Source organism: Castor canadensis, chromosome 8, assembly GCF_047511655.1.
Source record: "Castor canadensis chromosome 8, mCasCan1.hap1v2, whole genome shotgun sequence".
NCBI lineage: Eukaryota > Metazoa > Chordata > Mammalia > Rodentia > Castoridae > Castor > Castor canadensis.
Window position 1 is genome coordinate 94,228,141 of NC_133393.1, and position 10,261 is coordinate 94,238,401.

At 31.2% G+C, this 10,261-nt stretch overlaps 1 pseudogene; it reads left to right on the top strand.

The window, feature by feature from the left end:
* The first annotated feature begins 3,032 nt into the window (after nt 1–3,032).
* Nucleotides 3,033–3,967, top strand: LOC109680617 (olfactory receptor 6C74-like; annotated as a pseudogene).
* Nucleotides 3,968–10,261: the final 6,294 nt, after the last annotated feature.

Genomic DNA, 10,261 nt, shown 5'->3' on the forward strand with positions numbered 1-10,261 from the left:
TGAGTTTTGTTTTCTCCTCTTTTCTAGGCTTACTAAATGAAGTACATTTTATGTATAAGTAAGGAGAATATGTTCTAAATTTAACGTATCATAAATTAGAGAACATTGCTTCTTTTAAATAAAAATTATGAGAAGAAAGAAAACTTCTTGTCATGGTAAAATCTTTGACTGTATATATCCTGAGTGTGTGTTTCTAGTTCTAATGTATTTTTGGAGGTCATATCAGATAGAAATATGGGTGAAAGCAATATAAAAATATGTTGTATATTAAATATTCAGAAATTACCTCTGTTCTGGGATTTACCTCAAAAGAAAGCAACTGAAAGTTAAATTGTCACTGAAGAAACTAAGGTTTGGAAAGCTTATGTTTTTATTTGAATCATGTAATCTTTGTTACACAATGTTAGAAGTAGAAAATGATCTTTTTGTAAAATCTTTTATTAAAATAGGATGGCTTGGAACTAGAATTGACTTTTTGCAGAGCAGGCATAACTTGACCATTTTGGAAGTTATACTGAAAGAATCAATAGGACTATAAGAGAACTTGAAATGTCATTCTGTGACAAGCACCTTTTGAATAAATACTCTTCATGATATAAAGGAACCTTTATTAAATGAATGTATTTTTCTTCTGATAATTATAATGATATTTGTGATTATTGTAAAATACAAAATAGAAAAAATATTTGTCCTGATCTTGAGAAACTTTTTCTCATATTTATCAAGCAGTTATATTTAATTCAATATAAATTAAAATTTTCAAATAAATCCTATATCATTTTCTAAGGGAATTTCTTATATAACTAAAAAATTACCTAATCAAGCCAGATATGCCCCAGGAACTATAATGATGGTTAGAAACTTCTGATTGTTTTACTGTCATCTGCTAAGCACTTTAGTATGGGATTAAGAAGCAAATTAAGACTGTCAAGTACTTCATAACAATTTATTTTGAAATGTTATGATTTAAATTTAGGCTAAACTGTATCCACATGTGAATTTACTTTATATTTTGGAACCCTATATAACTCACATTTTTCTGATTGTGGTTTCTCTGTACCTTTTGACCTTTTAATATAAACTTAATCTTGAATTAAAAAATTCATTAATGAGAATTAATATAGTATCAATATAATGAGCATTATATTTAAACAACCAGGCATATTTAGAAAAATGATCATTGAAGACCACTGAGAACGAAAATGGAAAAAGTAAAAAAGAATAAGAGTTTATGACAAAAATCTTAGTTAACTTATAGCCATTTATAATCACTGGAGATGTGTTTGTACACTTTTTAGCAACAGAACAGGGACATACTAACTATAACAAGGTTCAAATACAATTTAACATATACTCATATTATTTTTAAGGAAAGTACTGCTATTCATTAGGAAAATTGGTGGTAGACTTCTCAGATGATAAACATGAGTACTTAAGCATAGTCAGGAAAAATAAAATAAAATAAAACATTTAGAAAGTTAAGATAATTGTTATTTGTTCCATGGTGGACCAGAAAAAATTGACGGGGCCTGTGAATAGGGCACTGAAGAAAAGAGGCTATAATGGCAGTACGGAGAAGTATACAAAGCACCAACACTGATGAAAACTACAAGGGATATAGAGTTAACATTTTATATATAACATTTTATTTTATATCACCCTCATCTGTCACTACAAATTTTCAGTAAAACATGCTGTATAATTAATGCAAGCATGATGCATAAATATATACTTTATATCTGGCTAGATGTGCATAAGAGAAAAGAGAACAATCAAGGTAAGTAAGAAGTATACAATATTGATATCAAAAATCAATACTAAAAATCATTTGTTCTCCCTCATATGAGGACTTTAGATTTAGGGTAAATACAGCAATGTTGTAGGCTTGGGTCACATGAAAAGGGGGGAGAGCACATATGGGAGGAATAGGGATAGGGAGGAAACCCAAAACATGAAAGTGTTTGATGTCCCCACTGCAGAGGAACTAATACAGAAACCTTAAAGTGACAGAGGTCAATATGGGAAGGGGATCAGGAACTAGCAAAAAGGTCAGGTAGACATGAATCAACTTGGGATGTAACACATTTGTACATGGAAGAAATGCTATGAATCTCTGTATAGCTATCCTTAACTCAACTAGCAAGAATGTTTTGTCTTTGTTTTTATTGCTTATGTCTTCTCTTCAAAAAAATTAGAGATAAGGGAAGAACAGGTTCTGCCTAGAAGTGGGAGTGGAGTGGGAGGAGAGGGTGGGGGTGGGGGGCAGGGGTAGGAATGGCTCAAATAGTATATGCACATGTGAATAAATGAATAAAAAAATTTTTAAAAATAACTTGGTAAAATGTAATATTTAAAGATAAAAATTAAAGACAAAATGCAGGGAAGACTCAACAAGAAAAAGCAAATTCAAGTCTTCAGGATATGGAGGAAAGCAGAACTAAAAGTGGTCACAGGATTTGCAAAAGTTTGATGAGGATGTTACCACTTCATGTTCATTAACAATGTTTGAATCCACGGTATTGCTTTTAATATAGAGTTCCCAGCCATAATCCAACATTAAAAAGTAGCAAAGTCTATGGGAAAAAAGTAATAAATGCAAGCAAAATATGTGTTTAGCAAGGAATAATGAGTCACTAGATGATGTAAAATAATTTAATCTAAAGTAATTGTGTTACAAAAATTCCAATGTACTACAGAAGGTACATATTAAAATATTAAGATAATTTTTGTTTCTTTGTTTTAAACACTTGCATGACTTTATCAATGCAATATATTATACCTTTGGAATGCTTTGGTTCATGGATATTGAGAATATAATACAAACTCAAGAACTTGCATATATTTAGTGAAATTTTGTGAAAAGTGGTATGAGAAAAAATTTCATATGCTACCATTGAGTAGAAGAATATTGAAAGAAGTTGGGTGCGGATAGCAACATGTTTACAGAGGATCTCAAAACAAAAAGTTATCTCACTCAGCTCTGTCCTGTTCGCTTCTAATTTTTGTCTTATTTTGTTAGACAGTTATCAGCTATGAAAAACAACACCACAGTCACAGCCTTTATTCTTCTTGGATTAACAGATGATCCACAATTACAAGTGGTCATTTTTCACCTTTTTTTCACCTATATTTTGAGTGTTACTGGGAATCTAACCATCATCACCCTAACACTACTAGATTCTCATCTCAAGACACCCATGTATTTCTTTCTCCAAAATTTCTCATTTTTAGAAATTTCATTCACAGCTGTCTGTATCCCCAAATTTCTTGTTACTATGGTCACAGGTAATAAGACTATTTCTTATAATGACTGTGCTGCACAGCTGTTTTTCACTATTCTCTTAGGGGCAACTGAATTTTTTTTCTGGCTGCCATGTCCTATGACCGCTATGTGGCCATCTGCAAACCCCTGCACTACATGACTACCATGAGCAACAGAGTCTGCAACATGCTGGTATTTGCTTCCTGGTTGGCTGGTTTCCTGATAATTTTCCCTCCACTCCTGATGTGTCTCCAGCTTGATTTTTGTGCAGCCAACACTGTAGATCTCTTCTTCTGTGATGTCTTTCCTATCCTTCAGAACTCCTGCACAGATACAGGCATTATAGAATTAATGATGCTTCTTTCAGCCATTCTGACACTCCTGGTTACATTGGTATTAGTGATTCTCTCTTATACAAACATCATCAGAACTATTCTAAGAATCCCTTCTCCGCAACAGAGGAAGAAAGCCTTTTCTACATGTTCTTCACATATGGTTGTTGTGTCCATTTCTTATGGCAGCTGCATTTTCATGTGTGTGAAACCTTCTGCAAAGGAAAGAGTATCTTTAAATAAAGGAATAGCTCTTCTCAGTACTTCTGTTGCACCCATGTTGAATCCCTTCATTTATACATTGAGAAACAAACAAGTAAAAGAAGCGTTTAGTTACATGGTCAGAAAGATGGAAGTTTTCTCAATGAAGTGAATTGTTTTAGTGACATACTAACGTTATTGGTAAAAAAAAGAAAGAAAGAAAAGAAAGGAAAAATGGAGTGTCACAGAGCTCTTTTATGTCTATATTTAATACCATATGAACATTTTTAAATTATATTTAGACTGAACTTTACTCTTACACTTTTCTCATGCTGAGTGGACATAGAAAAGATAGTTTATGTGTTTTGCCTTTTTATTTTGTTCTTCTGTTCACTTCCTCTTGAAATTCTCTCAAAGAGAGACTTCAGATTTTCCACATTCCTTTCCTTTGTTGTGGAACTCAGAGATTTAATTTGTCACATATTCCTTACAGAGTTTAATATACTACCTAGGTTTAATCACCTAATGAGTTTATTACTGGTGGATGTAGAATGTGATATTTGGTTTCCTTATTTGATGTTTAGAAACTTGGAATAAATCAATTTAGTAGCATTTTTTACTTAAATAATTCAATACTTCCACATTTTACCCTGTCCTAGATAGTGTATTGTTAGAACATATTAAAGGAAATTCAAAGAGGTTATGGCACCACTGCATGGCAGGTATCAAATAGGAATTATAGATTACACTTACTGATTTTTGTATCTATCCAGTTTTGTGAAATGCACTAATTTCATTTTCAAAACACTGTCAGACCTATATTGCCATGCTCTTTTTGCATAAAAATAATAAGGTATCTGTTACTTAGATAATCTGCTAATGTCAAAACATAAAAAATGTAATGTACATAAACTATAAACTCAGGCATGATAAAATTCATCTTGTAATGCCCATGAATCTCTCAAGAATTATTAACAAAATTAAGTAGGAATTTCCTTTTGGCCCATGTCACTAAGGATGCAAAATAACAGTAAGATAATTTTACAGCATTCCAGAGACTTAAACAATGCCATATGTGAAATTAATGCTTTATGGGTTCTAGTAGAGAACATTATTTTTCAAATAAAGTAATTGGAACATTGAAATTAGATACAATGACTGATCATATGAAAAGTAGTGTTTGACCCTTTTTCTTAGAAATGGTGTCATATTTTAGTGTGACTGAAAAAAACTTTTCCTAAAAAACTAGTGTCAATTTTCTCTATGAGTGATGAAACTTATGCCTTGAAATTTGCTCAAATGTCTGACTTAGCTTCTGTGCAAGGTAAATGAGGATGTTACAGAAGTTTCTGACTAGGTTTTTTGACTTACCAAATTGTTACATAAATTTTATCCCAATATATCCCAAAGTAAATATAACTTGCTGGACTTCCAAACAATTCAATATGAATTTTAGAGCTACCACTATAGTTTTCTATTTGCATATTTAAATAAATATTGACTAGAGCATTAATAATACTCAAATTACCCTTCAAATAGAGGACATCTATATGTAAAATTCTTCTGTAATACTGCAGTTCTTGAAGAATGTATTATCTGACAATACATGAAGACATATCACACAAGTACCCTTCAGTTTTCAATATTCAGCTTTCTTTGCCTCAGAAACTCAATTTTACATACAAACAACACTACCTAATAAATAACTATACCCAAAAATTTTGATTCAAAAAGCTTGACATGTGACAAAAACTCTGATGCCTGATGCAAACAGTCTTACCTATGAGTTAAGTTGTTTCCAAATACAATGATGTGGGCTATTTTTATGTTTCTAAGTATTATATTGCTTGCTTATTAAGCTCATTGTTTATATATGAACTCTAAGTCTACTTAGGACTTTTTAAAGCCTGATATGTGGGTAAATCCAGGAATCACTTAATATAGTGCAAGGACTGTACCTTGTCCAGTTTTTATTTACAACCAAAAAGAGTTTACTAATAATTTTTTTTAAACTTGGTAATATATTTAATTACTTTGAGTGTGTAAGATTTTTCCTTTAATTTCTAGGCTATTTAGAAGTAGATAATGGGAAACACAAAGGAAAGAAATCCCCAGCATAAAGCCTGTTGGGAAATGATTAGTGAAAGTGATTAGATTTTCCACTTAATTCAAAATAAATTATGAGTTTTAAATAAATGTTCACCTGTGTAAATAGCACGTGTGATTCTATTATCTGAACTTATGATTCTCAAATTTTGCTTGATATATTAAACTTCCTATTGTTCACCAATATCTCCCATTTCTGATGTCCTATCTTCTCTGGAACCAAAAGTGAAAGACATAACTAACATCTTTTTCTAGTGGTGTATGCAGAGTAAGTGATAAGAAGTTATTCTCAAGGTTTATCAATTGTCTCTTCAATAGCCTTTCTGCCTTGATCTCTGACTTATTCACTACATTGCTATTAGAATTCTTTCCAAAATACAAATGGATCATGCTATTCTCCTAAACATTTTGTGACTCTCTATTGCCAGAAGAATAATATTCAGACTCCTCAGATGTTTACAGATCTCACTTTCCAGTTTTGTCTCTGATCTCTTCCAGCTGCAAGCCTTATGCCTCAATCACACTGACTATCTTCATGTATTGCACAAAGCAATGGCTCACATGGACAGAATGTAGGCCTCTCATCCAATTCTTCTTTACCAGTTTGCACAACTTCAATTATCCATAGAAGCTAATTAATATGTAGCTTCATATGAGTCTTGTCAAGAAATATGGTAGCTGGGGAGGAGATGGGCATACAGTATGGAGATGTCACAAAGAAAAGAATCCCACCAAGTGAGTATTTGGTTAAAAAAAGATGTGTGTCACAATTGTTAACCCAAATCAAGAATCTTACTTTCTTTTTTTTTATTGTCAACTTTTGGGAATAGTTTGTCTTGAGCTACAAAAGTAAAAATCAACATTACCCTTCAGGGCAAAAAAAAAAAAAAAGAAATATGGTAGTCACTTCATACTCAAACATTCACAGCATTTGTAGTCAGATCTAGGTTGTTCTTATCATAATGAGATTATATTTATTCCTATCAATAAAACCCACATTTCACAGATTTCTATATCTTCATCTAAAAATCAGGAATAAATAAATAAGTAAGCAAAGTTACGAATAATAATAAATTAGGAAGGCTAATATGTTCACCAATAAAATAAAATTCAAATGTACACTTGATGGGGATTAATATAAAATTATAAAGTTAGGTTAGGAATATGTAATTTAGAATAATTAATAGATTAGACTTTATAAACAACCAATGTCAGAAAAAGGGGCTAGGTTTTAGAAAAGTTCATTATGAAAACATGCATGGGCACTGAGGATAATTAGATTTTATGATGAAGGCCCATTATATCATAGGTTAGAAATCCTGTGTAGTTCTTCTTTAACACTTTAAAATGAAGTTGGAATTGAAGGAGACTAATCATTAATTTTAAAAACTCCATCATATGAGAAAATATTTAGGGTACTACAATACAGAGCTTGAGGAAAAATTGCCTATAGAAAGAATATATGCTGTTTTTAGCATTAAGATCACTATGTCCTCACCAATTATTGATTTGTATAAACTATCTTTAAATGGTGCTTACCAAACTCACCAGTAAAGTATTTATATTTTCACTTATATGTACATTTATTGTTTATAACTTACATATTAACTAGAGTATAAAACATTTTGAGATTTTTAATAGGAAAAAGAAAAGCAGCAATATATTTGATATCACCTTAAAATATTTTCTTTATACCTTTTAATTGTTTTTGATTAAAGCAATATTTACACATGTTTATGAGGTATAATGTGATGTTCCAATTTATGTATATATTGGGAGGGGATCAACTCTTGGTCATTAGCATATTCATCACCTTAAAATTTTATAATTTCTTTATGAGGAATCCATTCAAATTCTTCTCTTCTATTTTTGTACATATTAAGAATTATTTGTTAATTACATTCAGTCTATCATTCCAATTTACAAATTGTACAAATGGTAGCTGTATTTTAATTAAATATATTTTATTATATTTACAAATATTGATTTAATTCTTCTGGTAAATGATCTAGAAGTCATATTCTGCTTGTTTTACTTAGTGATTAGTTAAAAAGTTTGCGCAGTGCAAATTAATGTTTCACAATAACATACAAATACCCCTTAAAAGTGGGACTCATCGTAATTTTCTTCTGATTCATTCAAGTATTTTAAAAATTGAGCCATAATATTTCTGTTTAATGTTAATCAGCTTTCTTGATTTTATATTTTTGAATAAATATTTAAATAACACACAAACAGAATTTTAAAAACTTGTTGAAATCACCATAAGAAGGGGACGAAGGTAGAAAGGAAGACAAGAGATGAGATGAGCTATAGTACGTATATGCATTGGATGTCACAATGAAACAACCTATTAGCTATCTTAAACAAACTAAAATGTCAGTTTTTACAAAAACAGAAAAAAGGAAGCCAAAACTGGTCCTGTCTGGGGGATTGGTACCCAGGGTGTGGGGGGAGGGGCAAGATGTGGGGAAAAGGTGTAGGAGGGTGAATATTGTTCAAATACTGTGTACACATGTATGTAAATGGAGAGATGATATCTTTTGAAACTATTCCAGGAATGGGGGGGATAAATTAGAATGATGGATGGGGTGAATTCAACTATGATATATTGTAAAACCTTTGTAAATGTTATAGTGTACCACCAGTAACACATCAATAAAAATAAAATTGATAAATCAAAATTAAAAAAATTTAGTTTAAGATTTCTAAAGATATTAACATCACTCAATTTCTAAGTTTACGTATAGTTAGATGAGCACTTTCTCATTTAATGAGATAACATTATTAACAGTAACAAAAGCCTAGGCAAAAGTTCCAATCAGTCTCCAAATTTCTTGTTCATTTCAACTTTCCCCTGAAATCTTGTTACTTTGTCACTTATTGTTAAAATAGTATCCATTCTGAAGCAGAGTAACAGCACCATGTATTCAGAAAAACATACTAGCAATTGCTACTTGTTATTATACAAAAGGGAAAGTTTAGCTATATCTACTTGTAAAACAAACTGCAGGATATTTTAATGTGTCATTTAAAATACTTTACCTGAGAAACCCAGAACCATCTGAATCTGGAACATTTTTAGAATAATTAATTGTTATATCAGCATATGCTTCGCATATGTTCTCTTCCTTTCCACATCTGCCTACTCTTCTCCTCTTCTGACAACCCTTTAAACATGAACAAATATTCTTTGATCTAAGGAGTGGAAAAACTATTCTTCACTTGCATTTGACCTGTGGGTTGTGGCTATTGGTTTAAGGTGTTAGAGAATGATGATATACTATTTTACCTGACAGGTTTTGAAATCTGTTTATGGTATTATTTATTAATCTATAAAAACCCATTCAGAAATGAACAAACAAAAAAAAGTAAAAGCCCATTCAGCAAATCAATAGTATTATTTTTAGTACCAGCAAGTTTTCAGCTATTTCCAAATAAATGAATGGAAATCTTCTTCCACATCTTCTATCTTCAATTGAGAGATGCAATTGAAGTTACTGCCATTTAGTTGATGAGCTTATTGTCAACTTTAAAATTTATTTGTTCTTAAATGTGTCTAATGGGAAAAGATTGCACATGCTTTAGCAGCACTGGAAGGCAGACTATTAAATAATCACCACTTGCCAGTAAATCTTCTGCCAAACTCATTATCTTCTATTCTAATAAGTGAATCACCAGCAATCAACAGTCATCATAATTAAGATTAGAACAGAGCTGAAGTCACTCAATTCCAAAAAAATATAATAATAAATTATATAATCATACAGTTACAATATCATACTAGTCCATGTACTCTTTTCCTAACAAAGAACCACACATTCTTTAATAAACACTGGAGGAAGATTTAGACATTAAAATCAATGCATGATCTTTCCTCAAATACAATAATCTTCATGGGATCTAGCTTTATGAAATGATTAGTCTATAATGGGGTAAGAGAATTTCACTCCATTATGATGTCTGAGTTATTCTCCTTTCACTCATCCTAGACTGTCTTCAATTGTGTACTTCAATTGAGTACTTAATGCATTGCCTATTTATTTAAGTACTAGGAATTACACGATCTGTTATCCCCACTAAAGTGCATCATGCAATTTTGATAACCACTTCAACACTAGTAATCAATAGATAACCACACCTAACTTGCCACTGTCAGTTAAATGTTACAACATAAACTCTGACTTCCCATGATGTCTCATTCCCAGTGAAATCTGGAAGTTCATCTTAATAAAGTGCCTCATATCTTCATATTAGAGCTGTGATTGCAATTACTTTTAAGCTATTTGTAAAATCCCCATTTAAATATGTCAATAAATATCTTATAGAAAGTATTTTTTCTGGGTCTTCTTTCATTACA